Source organism: Osmerus eperlanus, chromosome 19, assembly GCF_963692335.1.
Source record: "Osmerus eperlanus chromosome 19, fOsmEpe2.1, whole genome shotgun sequence".
In the NCBI taxonomy this organism is placed as follows: domain Eukaryota; kingdom Metazoa; phylum Chordata; class Actinopteri; order Osmeriformes; family Osmeridae; genus Osmerus; species Osmerus eperlanus.
Window position 1 is genome coordinate 3747853 of NC_085036.1, and position 15115 is coordinate 3762967.

Here is a 15115-nt window from a genome sequence, read left to right on the forward strand (position 1 = left end):
TCATAACCAAATAAAAAAGTGACGCCCCTTGAAATGTGGCAGAGAAAACAAGGTGGAAAATGGCTTGTTTGGAAATTGGGACGGCTTAGACAAAGGGAGAGAGGCTGGGAACTTACGTTCGCAGTTTATTCATGTGGCACAGCACAGGTCAGAACACCCGTGGCCACCACCTCTCGTGCGTCCAGCGAGAAGTGGCGAGCCGTGATCGTATAGTGGTTAGTACTCTGCGTTGTGGTCGCAGCAACCCCGGTTCGAATCCGGGTCAAGGCATGTTTTTCGTTGTCCCTATGTGCAGACAAGGGACATTGCACGCCATGCGTATACGCTATACGCGACCAGTGCCATGCGCAGAGCTACTCCCCCCCGTCTCTGTTTAAAAAGAGCGTTTAGATATATAGTCTCGGTTAGTAAACCTGTGAAAGAGGAAGACTTTTGTCTGCTGTTTCCCCATCACTTCTTTCGCTCCGAGCGAGTGTCCTGGGTCGGTGACATGGCATGCAGCAAACACCTTGGGCCAGTGGCGCAATGGATAACGCGTTTGACTACGGATCAGAAGATTCCAGGTTCGACTCCTGGCTGGCTCGATCATCCATTTAACCAATTCTGTATTTGGGCGATGAGGGAAAGATGTCTGTCAAGTAGTTGAGCGTAGCGCCAAACTAAAAGAACAGGCCTTATGCCCTTTTCACCAAAGCTCCTACTTTGATTCCTCACCGTTGCGCAGATACCAAAAGGAAGCGCCTGCATGAACGTTTTGCTGCAGCAGGTATTGAAAGAGCTTGGGAAAAGGGAATGCTTTTCTTCACAGGTAGAAAAAAGAAAAAGCTGGCTATGGTGTGACCATACAAGGATTTGACGCAAACGGGTGAAAAGTGTGCTGCATGCCATCAATACAAGCTGGTGCGAGTATAGTCACTTCAAAGCCGTTTGGGGGCGGATGAGTACCTATTTGAACTTGATTTAGGACCATTGAAAGTGTGAGAGTGACTGGCCTTGTTCTGCTTCGGGGACACAAAGGCAAGAATCATAATTTGTGTCCGAAAAAGGACACTATGCAGGGAATGAGTAGCCCTTTCGCGCCATTCTTGTAAAACGCTCAACAATCTCTTCATAACCAAATAAAAAAGTGACGCCCCTTGAAATGTGGCAGAGAAAACAAGGTGGAAAATGGCTTGTTTGGAAATTGGGACGGCTTAGACAAAGGGAGAGAGGCTGGGAACTTACGTTCGCAGTTTATTCATGTGGCACAGCACAGGTCAGAACACCCGTGGCCACCACCTCTCGTGCGTCCAGCGAGAAGTGGCGAGCCGTGATCGTATAGTGGTTAGTACTCTGCGTTGTGGTCGCAGCAACCCCGGTTCGAATCCGGGTCAAGGCATGTTTTTCGTTGTCCCTATGTGCAGACAAGGGACATTGCACGCCATGCGTATACGCTATACGCGACCAGTGCCATGCGCAGAGCTACTCCCCCCCGTCTCTGTTTAAAAAGAGCGTTTAGATATATAGTCTCGGTTAGTAAACCTGTGAAAGAGGAAGACTTTTGTCTGCTGTTTCCCCATCACTTCTTTCGCTCCGAGCGAGTGTCCTGGGTCGGTGACATGGCATGCAGCAAACACCTTGGGCCAGTGGCGCAATGGATAACGCGTTTGACTACGGATCAGAAGATTCCAGGTTCGACTCCTGGCTGGCTCGATCATCCATTTAACCAATTCTGTATTTGGGCGATGAGGGAAAGATGTCTGTCAAGTAGTTGAGCGTAGCGCCAAACTAAAAGAACAGGCCTTATGCCCTTTTCACCAAAGCTCCTACTTTGATTCCTCACCGTTGCGCAGATACCAAGAAGGAAGCGCCTGAATGAACGTTTTGCTGCAGCAGGTATTGAAAGCGCTTGGGAAAAGGGAATGCTTTTCTTCACCGGTAGAAAAAAGAAAAAGCTGGCTATGGTGTGACCATACAAGGATTTGACGCAAACGAGTGAAAATGCATGTGCTGCATGCCATCAATACAAGCTGGTGCGAGTATAGTCACTTCAAAGCCGTTTTGGGGCGGATGAGTACCTATTTTAACTTGATTTAGGACCATTGAAAGTGTGAGAGTGACTGGCCTTGTTCTGCTTTGGGGACACAAAGGCAAGAATCATAATTTGTGTCCGAAAAAGGACACTATGCATAGCCCTTCCGCGCCATTCTTGTAAAACGCTCAACAATCTTGTCATAACCAAATAAAAAAGTGACGCCCCTTGAAATGTGGCAGAGAAAACAAGGTGGAAAATGGCTTGTTTGGAAATTGGGACGGCTTAGACAAAGGGAGAGAGGCTGGGAACTTACGTCTGCAGTTTATTCATGTGGCACAGCACAGGTCAGAACACCCGTGGCCACCACCTCTCGTGCGTCCAGCGAGAAGTGGCGAGCCGTGATCGTATAGTGGTTAGTACTCTGCGTTGTGGTCGCAGCAACCCCGGTTCGAATCCGGGTCAAGGCATGTTTTTCGTTGTCCCTATGTGCAGACAAGGGACATTGCACGCCGTGCGTATACGCTATACGCGACCAGTGCCATGCGCAGAGCTACTACCCCCCGTCTCTGTTTAAAAAGAGCGTTTAGATATATAGTCTCGGTTAGTAAACCTGTGAAAGAGGAAGACTTTTGTCTGCTGTTTCTCCATCACTTCTTTCGCTCCGAGCGAGTGTCCTGGGTCGGTGACATGGCAAGCAGCAAACACCTTGGGCCAGTGGCGCAATGGATAACGCGTTTGACTACGGATCAGAAGATTCCAGGTTCGACTCCTGGCTGGCTCGATCATCCATTTAACCAATTCTGTATTTGGGCGATGAGGGAAAGATGTCTGTCAAGTAGTTGAGCGTAGCGCCAAACTAAAAGAACAGGCCTTATGCCCTTTTCACCAAAGCTCCTACTTTGATTCCTCACCGTTGCGCAGATACCAAGAAGGAAGCGCCTGAATGAACGTTTTGCTGCAGCAGGTATTGAAAGCGCTTGGGAAAAGGGAATGCTTTTCTTCACCGGTAGAAAAAAGAAAAAGCTGGCTATGGTGTGACCATACAAGGATTTGACGCAAACGAGTGAAAATGCATGTGCTGCATGCCATCAATACAAGCTGGTGCGAGTATAGTCACTTCAAAGCCGTTTGGGGGCGGATGAGTACCTATTTGAACTTGATTTAGGACCATTGAAAGTGTGAGAGTGACTGGCCTTGTTCTGCTTCGGGGACACAAAGGCAAGAATCATAATTTGTGTCCGAAAAAGGACACTATGCATAGCCCTTCCGCGCCATTCTTGTAAAACGCTCAACAATCTTGTCATAACCAAATAAAAAAGTGACGCCCCTTGAAATGTGGCAGAGAAAACAAGGTGGAAAATGGCTTGTTTGGAAATTGGGACGGCTTAGACAAAGGGAGAGAGGCTGGGAACTTACGTTCGCAGTTTATTCATGTGGCACAGCACAGGTCAGAACACCCGTGGCCACCACCTCTCGTGCGTCCAGCGAGAAGTGGCGAGCCGTGATCGTATAGTGGTTAGTACTCTGCGTTGTGGTCGCAGCAACCCCGGTTCGAATCCGGGTCAAGGCATGTTTTTCGTTGTCCCTATGTGAAGACAAGGGACGTTGCACGCCCTGCTTATACGCTATACGCGACCAGTGCCATGCGCAGAGCTGCTCCCCCCCGTCTTTGTTTAAAAAGAGCGTTTAGATATATAGTCTCGGTTAGTAAACCTATGAAAGAGGAAGACCTGTGTCTGCTGTTTCCCCATCACTTCTTTCGCTCCGAGCGAGTGTCCTGGGTTGGTGACATGGCAAGCAGCAAACACCTTGGGCCAGTGGCGCAATGGATAACGCGTCTGACTACGGATCAGAAGATTCCAGGTTCGACTCCTGGCTGGCTCGAGCATCCATTTAACCAATTCTGTATTTGGGCGATGAGGGAAAGATGTCTGTCAAGCAGTTGAGCGTAGCGCGCCAAACTAAAAGAACAGGCCTTATGCCCTTTTCACCAAAGCTCCTACTTTGATTCCTCACCGTTGCGCAGATACCAAGAAGGAAGCGCTTGAATGAACGTTTTGCTGCAGCAGGTATTGAAAGAGCTTGGGAAAAGGGAATGCTTTTCTTCACCGGTAGAAAAAAGAAAAAGCTGGCTATGGTGTGACCATACAAGGATTTGACGCAAACGAGTGAAAATGCATGTGCTGCATGCCATCAATACAAGCTGGTGCGAGTATAGTCACTTCAAAGCCGTTTGGGGGCGGATGAGTACCTATTTGAACTTGATTTAGGACCATTGAAAGTGTGAGAGTGACTGGCCTTGTTCTGCTTCGGGGACACAAAGACAAGAATCATAATTTGTGTCCGAAAAAGGACACTATGCAGGGAATGAGTAGCCCTTCCGCGCCATTCTTGTAAAACGCTCAACAATCTTGTCATAACCAAATAAAAAAGTGACGCCCCTTGAAATGTGGCAGAGAAAACAAGGTGGAAAATGGCTTGTTTGGAAATTGGGACGGCTTAGACAAAGGGAGAGAGGCTGGGAACTTACGTTCGCAGTTTATTCATGTGGCACAGCACAGGTCAGAACACCCGTGGCCACCTCCTCTCGTGTGTCCAGGGAGAAGTTGCGTGCCGTGATCGTATAGTGGTTAGTACTCTGCGTTGTGGTCGCAGCAACCCCGGTTCGAATCCGGGTCACGGCACATTTTTCGTTGTCCCTATGTGCAGACAAGGGACGTTGCGCACCGTGCGTATACGCGATCAGTGCCATGCGCAGAGCTACTCCCCCCGTCTCTGTTTAAAAAGAGCGTTTAGATATATAGTCTCGGTTAGTAAACCTGTGAAAGAGGAAGACCACTGTCTGCTGTTTCCCCATCACTTCTTTCGCTCCGAGCGAGTGTCCTGGGTCGGTGACATGGAAAGCAGCAAACACCTTGGGCCAGTGGCGCAATGGATAACGCGTCTGACTACGGATCAGAAGATTCCAGGTTCGACTCCTTCCTGGCTCGAGCATCCATTTAACCAATTCTGTATTTTGGCGATGAGGGAAAGATGTCTGTCAAGCAGTTGAGCGTAGCGCGCCAAACTAAAAGAACAGGCCTTATGCCCTTTTCACCAAAGCTCCTACTTTGATTCCTCACCGTTGCGCAGATACCAAGAAGGAAGCGCCTGAATGAACGTTTTGCTGCAGCAGGTATTCAAAGAGCTTGGGAAAAGGGAATGCTTTTCTTCACCGGTAGAAAAAAGAAAAAGCTGGCTATGGTGTGACCATACAAGGATTTGACGCAAACGAGTGAAAATGCATGTGCTGCATGCCATCAATACAAGCTGGTGCGAGTATAGTCACTTCAAAGCCGTTTTGGGGCGGATGAGTACCTATTTGAACTTGATTTAGGACCATTGAAAGTGTGAGAGTGACTGGCCTTGTTCTGCTTCGGGGACACAAAGGCAAGAATCATAATTTGTGTCCGAAAAAGGACACTATGCATAGCCCTTCCGCGCCATTCTTGTAAAACGCTCAACAATCTTGTCATAACCAAATAAAAAAGTGACGCCCCTTGAAATGTGGCAGAGAAAACAAGGTGGAAAATGGCTTGTTTGGAAATTGGGACGGCTTAGACAAAGGGAGAGAGGCTGGGAACTTACGTTCGCAGTTTATTCATGTGGCACAGCACAGGTCAGAACACCCGTGGCCACCACCTCTCGTGTGTCCAGCGAGAAGTGGCGAGCCGTGATCGTATAGTGGTTAGTACTCTGCGTTGTGGTCGCAGCAACCCCGGTTCGAATCCGGGTCAAGGCATGTTTTTCGTTGTCCCTATGTGAAGACAAGGGACGTTGCACGCCGTGCTTATACGCTATACGCGACCAGTGCCATGCGCAGATCTGCTCCCCCCCGTCTTTGTTTAAAAAGAGCGTTTAGATATATAGTCTCGGTTAGTAAACCTATGAAAGAGGAAGACCTGTGTCTGCTGTTTCCCCATCACTTCTTTCGCTCCGAGCGAGTGTCCTGGGTCGGTGACATGGCAAGCAGCAAACACCTTGGGCCAGTGGCGCAATGGATAACGCGTCTGACTACGGATCAGAAGATTCCAGGTTCGACTCCTGGCTGGCTCGAGCATCCATTTAACCAATTCTGTATTTGGGCGATGAGGGAAAGATGTCTGTCAAGCAGTTGAGCGTAGCGCGCCAAACTAAAAGAACAGGCCTTATGCCCTTTTCACCAAAGCTCCTACTTTGATTCCTCACCGTTGCGCAGATACCATGAAGGAAGCGCTTGAATGAACGTTTTGCTGCAGCAGGTATTGAAAGAGCTTGGGAAAAGGGAATGCTTTTCTTCACCGGTAGAAAAAAGAAAAAGCTGGCTATGGTGTGACCATACAAGGATTTGACGCAAACGAGTGAAAATGCATGTGCTGCATGCCATCAATACAAGCTGGTGCGAGTATAGTCACTTCAAAGCCGTTTGGGGGCGGATGAGTACCTATTTGAACTTGATTTAGGACCATTGAAAGTGTGAGAGTGACTGGCCTTGTTCTGCTTCGGGGACACAAAGACAAGAATCATAATTTGTGTCCGAAAAAGGACACTATGCAGGGAATGAGTAGCCCTTCCGCGCCATTCTTGTAAAACGCTCAACAATCTTGTCATAACCAAATAAAAAAGTGACGCCCCTTGAAATGTGGCAGAGAAAACAAGGTGGAAAATGGCTTGTTTGGAAATTGGGACGGCTTAGACAAAGGGAGAGAGGCTGGGAACTTACGTTCGCAGTTTATTCATGTGGCACAGCACAGGTCAGAACACCCGTGGCCACCTCCTCTCGTGTGTCCAGGGAGAAGTGGCGTGCCGTGATCGTATAGTGGTTAGTACTCTGCGTTGTGGTCGCAGCAACCCCGGTTCGAATCCGGGTCACGGCACATTTTTCGTTGTCCCTATGTGCAGACAAGGGACGTTGCGCACCGTGCGTATACGCGATCAGTGCCATGCGCAGAGCTACTCCCCCCGTCTCTGTTTAAAAAGAGCGTTTAGATATATAGTCTCGGTTAGTAAACCTGTGAAAGAGGAAGACCACTGTCTGCTGTTTCCCCATCACTTCTTTCGCTCCGAGCGAGTGTCCTGGGTCGGTGACATGGAAAGCAGCAAACACCTTGGGCCAGTGGCGCAATGGATAACGCGTCTGACTACGGATCAGAAGATTCCAGGTTCGACTCCTGGCTGGCTCGAGCATCCATTTAACCAATTCTGTATTTGGGCGATGAGGGAAAGATGTCTGTCAAGCAGTTGAGCGTAGCGCGCCAAACTAAAAGAACAGGCCTTATGCCCTTTTCACCAAAGCTCCTACTTTGATTCCTCACCGTTGCGCAGATACCAAGAAGGAAGCGCCTGAATGAACGTTTTGCTGCAGCAGGTATTGAAAGAGCTTGGGAAAAGGGAATGCTTTTCTTCACCGGTAGAAAAAAGAAAAAGCTGGCTATGGTGTGACCATACAAGGATTTGACGCAAACGAGTGAAAATGCATGTGCTGCATGCCATCAATACAAGCTGGTGCGAGTATAGTCACTTCAAAGCCGTTTTGGGGCGGATGAGTACCTATTTTAACTTGATTTAGGACCATTGAAAGTGTGAGAGTGACTGGCCTTGTTCTGCTTCGGGGACACAAAGGCAAGAATCATAATTTGTGTCCGAAAAAGGACACTATGCATAGCCCTTCCGCGCCATTCTTGTAAAACGCTCAACAATCTTGTCATAACCAAATAAAAAAGTGACGCCCCTTGAAATGTGGCAGAGAAAACAAGGTGGAAAAAGGCTTGTTTGGAAATTGGGACGGCTTAGACAAAGGGAGAGAGGCTGGGAACTTACGTTCGCAGTTTATTCATGTGGCACAGCACAGGTCAGAACACCCGTGGACACCACCTCTCGTGCGTCCAGCGAGAAGTGGCGAGCCGTGATCGTATAGTGGTTAGTACTCTGCGTTGTGGTCGCAGCAACCCCGGTTCGAATCCGGGTCAAGGCATGTTTTTCGTTGTCCCTATGTGCAGACAAGGGACATTGCACGCCGTGCGTATACGCTATACGCGACCAGTGCCATGCGCAGAGCTACTACCCCCCGTCTCTGTTTAAAAAGAGCGTTTAGATATATAGTCTCGGTTAGTAAACCTGTGAAAGAGGAAGACTTTTGTCTGCTGTTTCTCCATCACTTCTTTCGCTCCGAGCGAGTGTCCTGGGTCGGTGACATGGCAAGCAGCAAACACCTTGGGCCAGTGGCGCAATGGATAACGCGTTTGACTACGGATCAGAAGATTCCAGGTTCGACTCCTGGCTGGCTCGATCATCCATTTAACCAATTCTGTATTTGGGCGATGAGGGAAAGATGTCTGTCAAGTAGTTGAGCGTAGCGCGCCAAACTAAAAGAACAGGCCTTATGCCCTTTTCACCAAAGCTCCTACTTTGATTCCTCACTGTTGCGCAGATACCAAGAAGGAAGCGCCTGAATGAACGTTTTGCTGCAGCAGGTATTGAAAGCGCTTGGGAAAAGGGAATTCTTTTCTTCACCGGTAGAAAAAAGAAAAAGCTGGCTATGGTGTGACCATACAAGGATTTGACGCAAACGAGTGAAAATGCATGTGCTGCATGCCATCAATACAAGCTGGTGCGAGTATAGTCACTTCAAAGCCGTTTGGGGGCGGATGAGTACCTATTTGAACTTGATTTAGGACCATTGAAAGTGTGAGAGTGACTGGCCTTGTTCTGCTTCGAGGACACAAAGGCAAGAATCATAATTTGTGTCCGAAAAAGGACACTATGCAGGGAATGAGTAGCCCTTCCGCGCCATTCTTGTAAAACGCTCAACAATATTGTCATAACCAAATAAAAAAGTGACGCCCCTTGAAATATGGCAGAGAAAACAAGGTGGAAAATGGCTTGTTTGGAAATTGGGACAGCTTAGAAAAAGGGAGAGAGGCTGGGAACTTACGTTCGCAGTTTATTCATGTGGCACAGCACAGGTCAGAACACCCGTAGCCACCACCTCTCGTGCGTCCAGCGAGAAGTGGCGAGCCGTGATCGTATAGTGGTTAGTACTCTGCGTTGTGGTCGCAGCAACCCCGGTTCGAATCCGGGTTACGGCACATTTTTCATTGTCCCTATGTGAAGACAAGGGACGTTGCACGCCGTGCTTATACGCTATACGCGACCAGTGCCATGCGCAGAGCTGCTCCCCCACGTCTTTGTTTAAAAAGAGCGTTTAGATATATAGTCTCGGTTAGTAAACCTATGTAAGAGGAAGACCTGTGTCTGCTGTTTCCCCATCACTTCTTTCGCTCCGAGCGAGTGTCCTGGGTCGGTGACATGGCAAGCAGCAAGCACCTTGGGCCAGTGGCGCAATGGATAACGCGTCTGACTACGGATCAGAAGATTCCAGGTTCGACTCCTGGCTGGCTCTAGCATCCATTTAACCAATTCTGTATTTGGGCGATGAGGGAAAGATGTCTGTCAAGCTGTTGAGCGTAGCGCGCCAAACTAAAAGAACAGGCCTTATGCCCTTTTCACCAAAGCTCCTACTTTGATTCCTCACCGTTGCGCAGATACCAAGAAGGAAGCGCCTGAATGAACGTTTTGCTGCAGCAGGTATTGAAAGCGCTTGGGAAAAGGGAATGCTTTTCTTCACCGGTAGAAAAAAGAAAAAGCTGGCTATGGTGTGACCATACAAGGATTTGACGCAAACGAGTGAAAATGCATGTGCTGCATGCCATCAATACAAGCTGGTGCGAGTATAGTCACTTCAAAGCCGTTTGGGGGCGGATGAGTACCTATTTGAACTTGATTTAGGACCATTGAAAGTGTGAGAGTGACTGGCCTTGTTCTGCTTCGGGGACACAAAGGCAAGAATCATAATTTGTGTCCGAAAAAGGACACTATGCATAGCCCTTCCGCGCCATTCTTGTAAAACGCTCAACAATCTTGTCATAACCAAATAAAAAAGTGACGCCCCTTGAAATGTGGCAGAGAAAACAAGGTGGAAAATGGCTTGTTTGGAAATTGGGACGGCTTAGACAAAGGGAGAGAGGCTGGGAACTTACGTTCGCAGTTTATTCATGTGGCACAGCACAGGTCAGAACACCCGTGGCCACCTCCTCTCGTGTGTCCAGGGAGAAGTTGCGTGCCGTGATCGTATAGTGGTTAGTACTCTGCGTTGTGGTCGCAGCAACCCCGGTTCGAATCCGGGTCACGGCACATTTTTCGTTGTCCCTATGTGCAGACAAGGGACGTTGCGCACCGTGCGTATACGCGATCAGTGCCATGCGCAGAGCTACTCCCCCCGTCTCTGTTTAAAAAGAGCGTTTAGATATATAGTCTCGGTTAGTAAACCTGTGAAAGAGGAAGACCACTGTCTGCTGTTTCCCCATCACTTCTTTCGCTCCGAGCGAGTGTCCTGGGTCGGTGACATGGAAAGCAGCAAACACCTTGGGCCAGTGGCGCAATGGATAACGCGTCTGACTACGGATCAGAAGATTCCAGGTTCGACTCCTTCCTGGCTCGAGCATCCATTTAACCAATTCTGTATTTTGGCGATGAGGGAAAGATGTCTGTCAAGCAGTTGAGCGTAGCGCGCCAAACTAAAAGAACAGGCCTTATGCCCTTTTCACCAAAGCTCCTACTTTGATTCCTCACCGTTGCGCAGATACCAAGAAGGAAGCGCCTGAATGAACGTTTTGCTGCAGCAGGTATTCAAAGAGCTTGGGAAAAGGGAATGCTTTTCTTCACCGGTAGAAAAAAGAAAAAGCTGGCTATGGTGTGACCATACAAGGATTTGACGCAAACGAGTGAAAATGCATGTGCTGCATGCCATCAATACAAGCTGGTGCGAGTATAGTCACTTCAAAGCCGTTTTGGGGCGGATGAGTACCTATTTGAACTTGATTTAGGACCATTGAAAGTGTGAGAGTGACTGGCCTTGTTCTGCTTCGGGGACACAAAGGCAAGAATCATAATTTGTGTCCGAAAAAGGACACTATGCATAGCCCTTCCGCGCCATTCTTGTAAAACGCTCAACAATCTTGTCATAACCAAATAAAAAAGTGACGCCCCTTGAAATGTGGCAGAGAAAACAAGGTGGAAAATGGCTTGTTTGGAAATTGGGACGGCTTAGACAAAGGGAGAGAGGCTGGGAACTTACGTTCGCAGTTTATTCATGTGGCACAGCACAGGTCAGAACACCCGTGGCCACCACCTCTCGTGTGTCCAGCGAGAAGTGGCGAGCCGTGATCGTATAGTGGTTAGTACTCTGCGTTGTGGTCGCAGCAACCCCGGTTCGAATCCGGGTCAAGGCATGTTTTTCGTTGTCCCTATGTGAAGACAAGGGACGTTGCACGCCGTGCTTATACGCTATACGCGACCAGTGCCATGCGCAGATCTGCTCCCCCCCGTCTTTGTTTAAAAAGAGCGTTTAGATATATAGTCTCGGTTAGTAAACCTATGAAAGAGGAAGACCTGTGTCTGCTGTTTCCCCATCACTTCTTTCGCTCCGAGCGAGTGTCCTGGGTCGGTGACATGGCAAGCAGCAAACACCTTGGGCCAGTGGCGCAATGGATAACGCGTCTGACTACGGATCAGAAGATTCCAGGTTCGACTCCTGGCTGGCTCGAGCATCCATTTAACCAATTCTGTATTTGGGCGATGAGGGAAAGATGTCTGTCAAGCAGTTGAGCGTAGCGCGCCAAACTAAAAGAACAGGCCTTATGCCCTTTTCACCAAAGCTCCTACTTTGATTCCTCACCGTTGCGCAGATACCATGAAGGAAGCGCTTGAATGAACGTTTTGCTGCAGCAGGTATTGAAAGAGCTTGGGAAAAGGGAATGCTTTTCTTCACCGGTAGAAAAAAGAAAAAGCTGGCTATGGTGTGACCATACAAGGATTTGACGCAAACGAGTGAAAATGCATGTGCTGCATGCCATCAATACAAGCTGGTGCGAGTATAGTCACTTCAAAGCCGTTTGGGGGCGGATGAGTACCTATTTGAACTTGATTTAGGACCATTGAAAGTGTGAGAGTGACTGGCCTTGTTCTGCTTCGGGGACACAAAGACAAGAATCATAATTTGTGTCCGAAAAAGGACACTATGCAGGGAATGAGTAGCCCTTCCGCGCCATTCTTGTAAAACGCTCAACAATCTTGTCATAACCAAATAAAAAAGTGACGCCCCTTGAAATGTGGCAGAGAAAACAAGGTGGAAAATGGCTTGTTTGGAAATTGGGACGGCTTAGACAAAGGGAGAGAGGCTGGGAACTTACGTTCGCAGTTTATTCATGTGGCACAGCACAGGTCAGAACACCCGTGGCCACCTCCTCTCGTGTGTCCAGGGAGAAGTGGCGTGCCGTGATCGTATAGTGGTTAGTACTCTGCGTTGTGGTCGCAGCAACCCCGGTTCGAATCCGGGTCACGGCACATTTTTCGTTGTCCCTATGTGCAGACAAGGGACGTTGCGCACCGTGCGTATACGCGATCAGTGCCATGCGCAGAGCTACTCCCCCCGTCTCTGTTTAAAAAGAGCGTTTAGATATATAGTCTCGGTTAGTAAACCTGTGAAAGAGGAAGACCACTGTCTGCTGTTTCCCCATCACTTCTTTCGCTCCGAGCGAGTGTCCTGGGTCGGTGACATGGAAAGCAGCAAACACCTTGGGCCAGTGGCGCAATGGATAACGCGTCTGACTACGGATCAGAAGATTCCAGGTTCGACTCCTGGCTGGCTCGAGCATCCATTTAACCAATTCTGTATTTGGGCGATGAGGGAAAGATGTCTGTCAAGCAGTTGAGCGTAGCGCGCCAAACTAAAAGAACAGGCCTTATGCCCTTTTCACCAAAGCTCCTACTTTGATTCCTCACCGTTGCGCAGATACCAAGAAGGAAGCGCCTGAATGAACGTTTTGCTGCAGCAGGTATTGAAAGAGCTTGGGAAAAGGGAATGCTTTTCTTCACCGGTAGAAAAAAGAAAAAGCTGGCTATGGTGTGACCATACAAGGATTTGACGCAAACGAGTGAAAATGCATGTGCTGCATGCCATCAATACAAGCTGGTGCGAGTATAGTCACTTCAAAGCCGTTTTGGGGCGGATGAGTACCTATTTTAACTTGATTTAGGACCATTGAAAGTGTGAGAGTGACTGGCCTTGTTCTGCTTCGGGGACACAAAGGCAAGAATCATAATTTGTGTCCGAAAAAGGACACTATGCATAGCCCTTCCGCGCCATTCTTGTAAAACGCTCAACAATCTTGTCATAACCAAATAAAAAAGTGACGCCCCTTGAAATGTGGCAGAGAAAACAAGGTGGAAAAAGGCTTGTTTGGAAATTGGGACGGCTTAGACAAAGGGAGAGAGGCTGGGAACTTACGTTCGCAGTTTATTCATGTGGCACAGCACAGGTCAGAACACCCGTGGACACCACCTCTCGTGCGTCCAGCGAGAAGTGGCGAGCCGTGATCGTATAGTGGTTAGTACTCTGCGTTGTGGTCGCAGCAACCCCGGTTCGAATCCGGGTCAAGGCATGTTTTTCGTTGTCCCTATGTGCAGACAAGGGACATTGCACGCCGTGCGTATACGCTATACGCGACCAGTGCCATGCGCAGAGCTACTACCCCCCGTCTCTGTTTAAAAAGAGCGTTTAGATATATAGTCTCGGTTAGTAAACCTGTGAAAGAGGAAGACTTTTGTCTGCTGTTTCTCCATCACTTCTTTCGCTCCGAGCGAGTGTCCTGGGTCGGTGACATGGCAAGCAGCAAACACCTTGGGCCAGTGGCGCAATGGATAACGCGTTTGACTACGGATCAGAAGATTCCAGGTTCGACTCCTGGCTGGCTCGATCATCCATTTAACCAATTCTGTATTTGGGCGATGAGGGAAAGATGTCTGTCAAGTAGTTGAGCGTAGCGCGCCAAACTAAAAGAACAGGCCTTATGCCCTTTTCACCAAAGCTCCTACTTTGATTCCTCACTGTTGCGCAGATACCAAGAAGGAAGCGCCTGAATGAACGTTTTGCTGCAGCAGGTATTGAAAGCGCTTGGGAAAAGGGAATTCTTTTCTTCACCGGTAGAAAAAAGAAAAAGCTGGCTATGGTGTGACCATACAAGGATTTGACGCAAACGAGTGAAAATGCATGTGCTGCATGCCATCAATACAAGCTGGTGCGAGTATAGTCACTTCAAAGCCGTTTGGGGGCGGATGAGTACCTATTTGAACTTGATTTAGGACCATTGAAAGTGTGAGAGTGACTGGCCTTGTTCTGCTTCGAGGACACAAAGGCAAGAATCATAATTTGTGTCCGAAAAAGGACACTATGCAGGGAATGAGTAGCCCTTCCGCGCCATTCTTGTAAAACGCTCAACAATATTGTCATAACCAAATAAAAAAGTGACGCCCCTTGAAATATGGCAGAGAAAACAAGGTGGAAAATGGCTTGTTTGGAAATTGGGACAGCTTAGAAAAAGGGAGAGAGGCTGGGAACTTACGTTCGCAGTTTATTCATGTGGCACAGCACAGGTCAGAACACCCGTAGCCACCACCTCTCGTGCGTCCAGCGAGAAGTGGCGAGCCGTGATCGTATAGTGGTTAGTACTCTGCGTTGTGGTCGCAGCAACCCCGGTTCGAATCCGGGTTACGGCACATTTTTCATTGTCCCTATGTGAAGACAAGGGACGTTGCACGCCGTGCTTATACGCTATACGCGACCAGTGCCATGCGCAGAGCTGCTCCCCCACGTCTTTGTTTAAAAAGAGCGTTTAGATATATAGTCTCGGTTAGTAAACCTATGTAAGAGGAAGACCTGTGTCTGCTGTTTCCCCATCACTTCTTTCGCTCCGAGCGAGTGTCCTGGGTCGGTGACATGGCAAGCAGCAAGCACCTTGGGCCAGTGGCGCAATGGATAACGCGTCTGACTACGGATCAGAAGATTCCAGGTTCGACTCCTGGCTGGCTCTAGCATCCATTTAACCAATTCTGTATTTGGGCGATGAGGGAAAGATGTCTGTCAAGCTGTTGAGCGTAGCGCGCCAAACTAAAAGAACAGGCCTTATGCCCTTTTCACCAAAGCTCCTACTTTGATTCCTCACCGTTGCGCAGATACCAAGAAGG

The 15115-nt window shown here is 48.6% G+C and overlaps 18 non-coding genes across 18 annotated transcripts; all 18 read left to right on the top strand.

Annotated features, from left to right (window-relative positions):
* The first annotated feature begins 511 nt into the window (after window positions 1–511).
* trnar-acg (transfer RNA arginine (anticodon ACG)) lies at window positions 512–584 on the top strand. Its single transcript has one exon. It is a non-coding gene; the product is annotated as a tRNA-Arg (tRNA).
* Window positions 585–1619: 1035 nt separating this feature from the next.
* trnar-acg (transfer RNA arginine (anticodon ACG)) lies at window positions 1620–1692 on the top strand. The gene has a single exon. It is a non-coding gene; the product is annotated as a tRNA-Arg (tRNA).
* A 1030-nt stretch (window positions 1693–2722) lies between these two features.
* On the top strand, window positions 2723–2795 carry trnar-acg (transfer RNA arginine (anticodon ACG)). The gene has a single exon. It is a non-coding gene; the product is annotated as a tRNA-Arg (tRNA).
* Window positions 2796–3825: 1030 nt separating this feature from the next.
* On the top strand, window positions 3826–3898 carry trnar-acg (transfer RNA arginine (anticodon ACG)). Its single transcript has one exon. It is a non-coding gene; the product is annotated as a tRNA-Arg (tRNA).
* A 728-nt stretch (window positions 3899–4626) lies between these two features.
* trnah-gug (transfer RNA histidin (anticodon GUG)) lies at window positions 4627–4698 on the top strand. The gene has a single exon. It is a non-coding gene; the product is annotated as a tRNA-His (tRNA).
* Window positions 4699–6036: 1338 nt separating this feature from the next.
* trnar-acg (transfer RNA arginine (anticodon ACG)) lies at window positions 6037–6109 on the top strand. The gene has a single exon. It is a non-coding gene; the product is annotated as a tRNA-Arg (tRNA).
* A 728-nt stretch (window positions 6110–6837) lies between these two features.
* trnah-gug (transfer RNA histidin (anticodon GUG)) lies at window positions 6838–6909 on the top strand. Its single transcript has one exon. It is a non-coding gene; the product is annotated as a tRNA-His (tRNA).
* Window positions 6910–7142: 233 nt separating this feature from the next.
* trnar-acg (transfer RNA arginine (anticodon ACG)) lies at window positions 7143–7215 on the top strand. Its single transcript has one exon. It is a non-coding gene; the product is annotated as a tRNA-Arg (tRNA).
* A 1032-nt stretch (window positions 7216–8247) lies between these two features.
* trnar-acg (transfer RNA arginine (anticodon ACG)) lies at window positions 8248–8320 on the top strand. The gene has a single exon. It is a non-coding gene; the product is annotated as a tRNA-Arg (tRNA).
* A 728-nt stretch (window positions 8321–9048) lies between these two features.
* On the top strand, window positions 9049–9120 carry trnah-gug (transfer RNA histidin (anticodon GUG)). The gene has a single exon. It is a non-coding gene; the product is annotated as a tRNA-His (tRNA).
* Window positions 9121–9361: 241 nt separating this feature from the next.
* On the top strand, window positions 9362–9434 carry trnar-acg (transfer RNA arginine (anticodon ACG)). The gene has a single exon. It is a non-coding gene; the product is annotated as a tRNA-Arg (tRNA).
* Window positions 9435–10153: 719 nt separating this feature from the next.
* trnah-gug (transfer RNA histidin (anticodon GUG)) lies at window positions 10154–10225 on the top strand. Its single transcript has one exon. It is a non-coding gene; the product is annotated as a tRNA-His (tRNA).
* A 1338-nt stretch (window positions 10226–11563) lies between these two features.
* Window positions 11564–11636, top strand: trnar-acg (transfer RNA arginine (anticodon ACG)). The gene has a single exon. It is a non-coding gene; the product is annotated as a tRNA-Arg (tRNA).
* A 728-nt stretch (window positions 11637–12364) lies between these two features.
* On the top strand, window positions 12365–12436 carry trnah-gug (transfer RNA histidin (anticodon GUG)). The gene has a single exon. It is a non-coding gene; the product is annotated as a tRNA-His (tRNA).
* A 233-nt stretch (window positions 12437–12669) lies between these two features.
* trnar-acg (transfer RNA arginine (anticodon ACG)) lies at window positions 12670–12742 on the top strand. Its single transcript has one exon. It is a non-coding gene; the product is annotated as a tRNA-Arg (tRNA).
* A 1032-nt stretch (window positions 12743–13774) lies between these two features.
* Window positions 13775–13847, top strand: trnar-acg (transfer RNA arginine (anticodon ACG)). The gene has a single exon. It is a non-coding gene; the product is annotated as a tRNA-Arg (tRNA).
* Window positions 13848–14575: 728 nt separating this feature from the next.
* On the top strand, window positions 14576–14647 carry trnah-gug (transfer RNA histidin (anticodon GUG)). The gene has a single exon. It is a non-coding gene; the product is annotated as a tRNA-His (tRNA).
* Window positions 14648–14888: 241 nt separating this feature from the next.
* trnar-acg (transfer RNA arginine (anticodon ACG)) lies at window positions 14889–14961 on the top strand. The gene has a single exon. It is a non-coding gene; the product is annotated as a tRNA-Arg (tRNA).
* The last annotated feature ends 154 nt before the right edge of the window (window positions 14962–15115 follow it).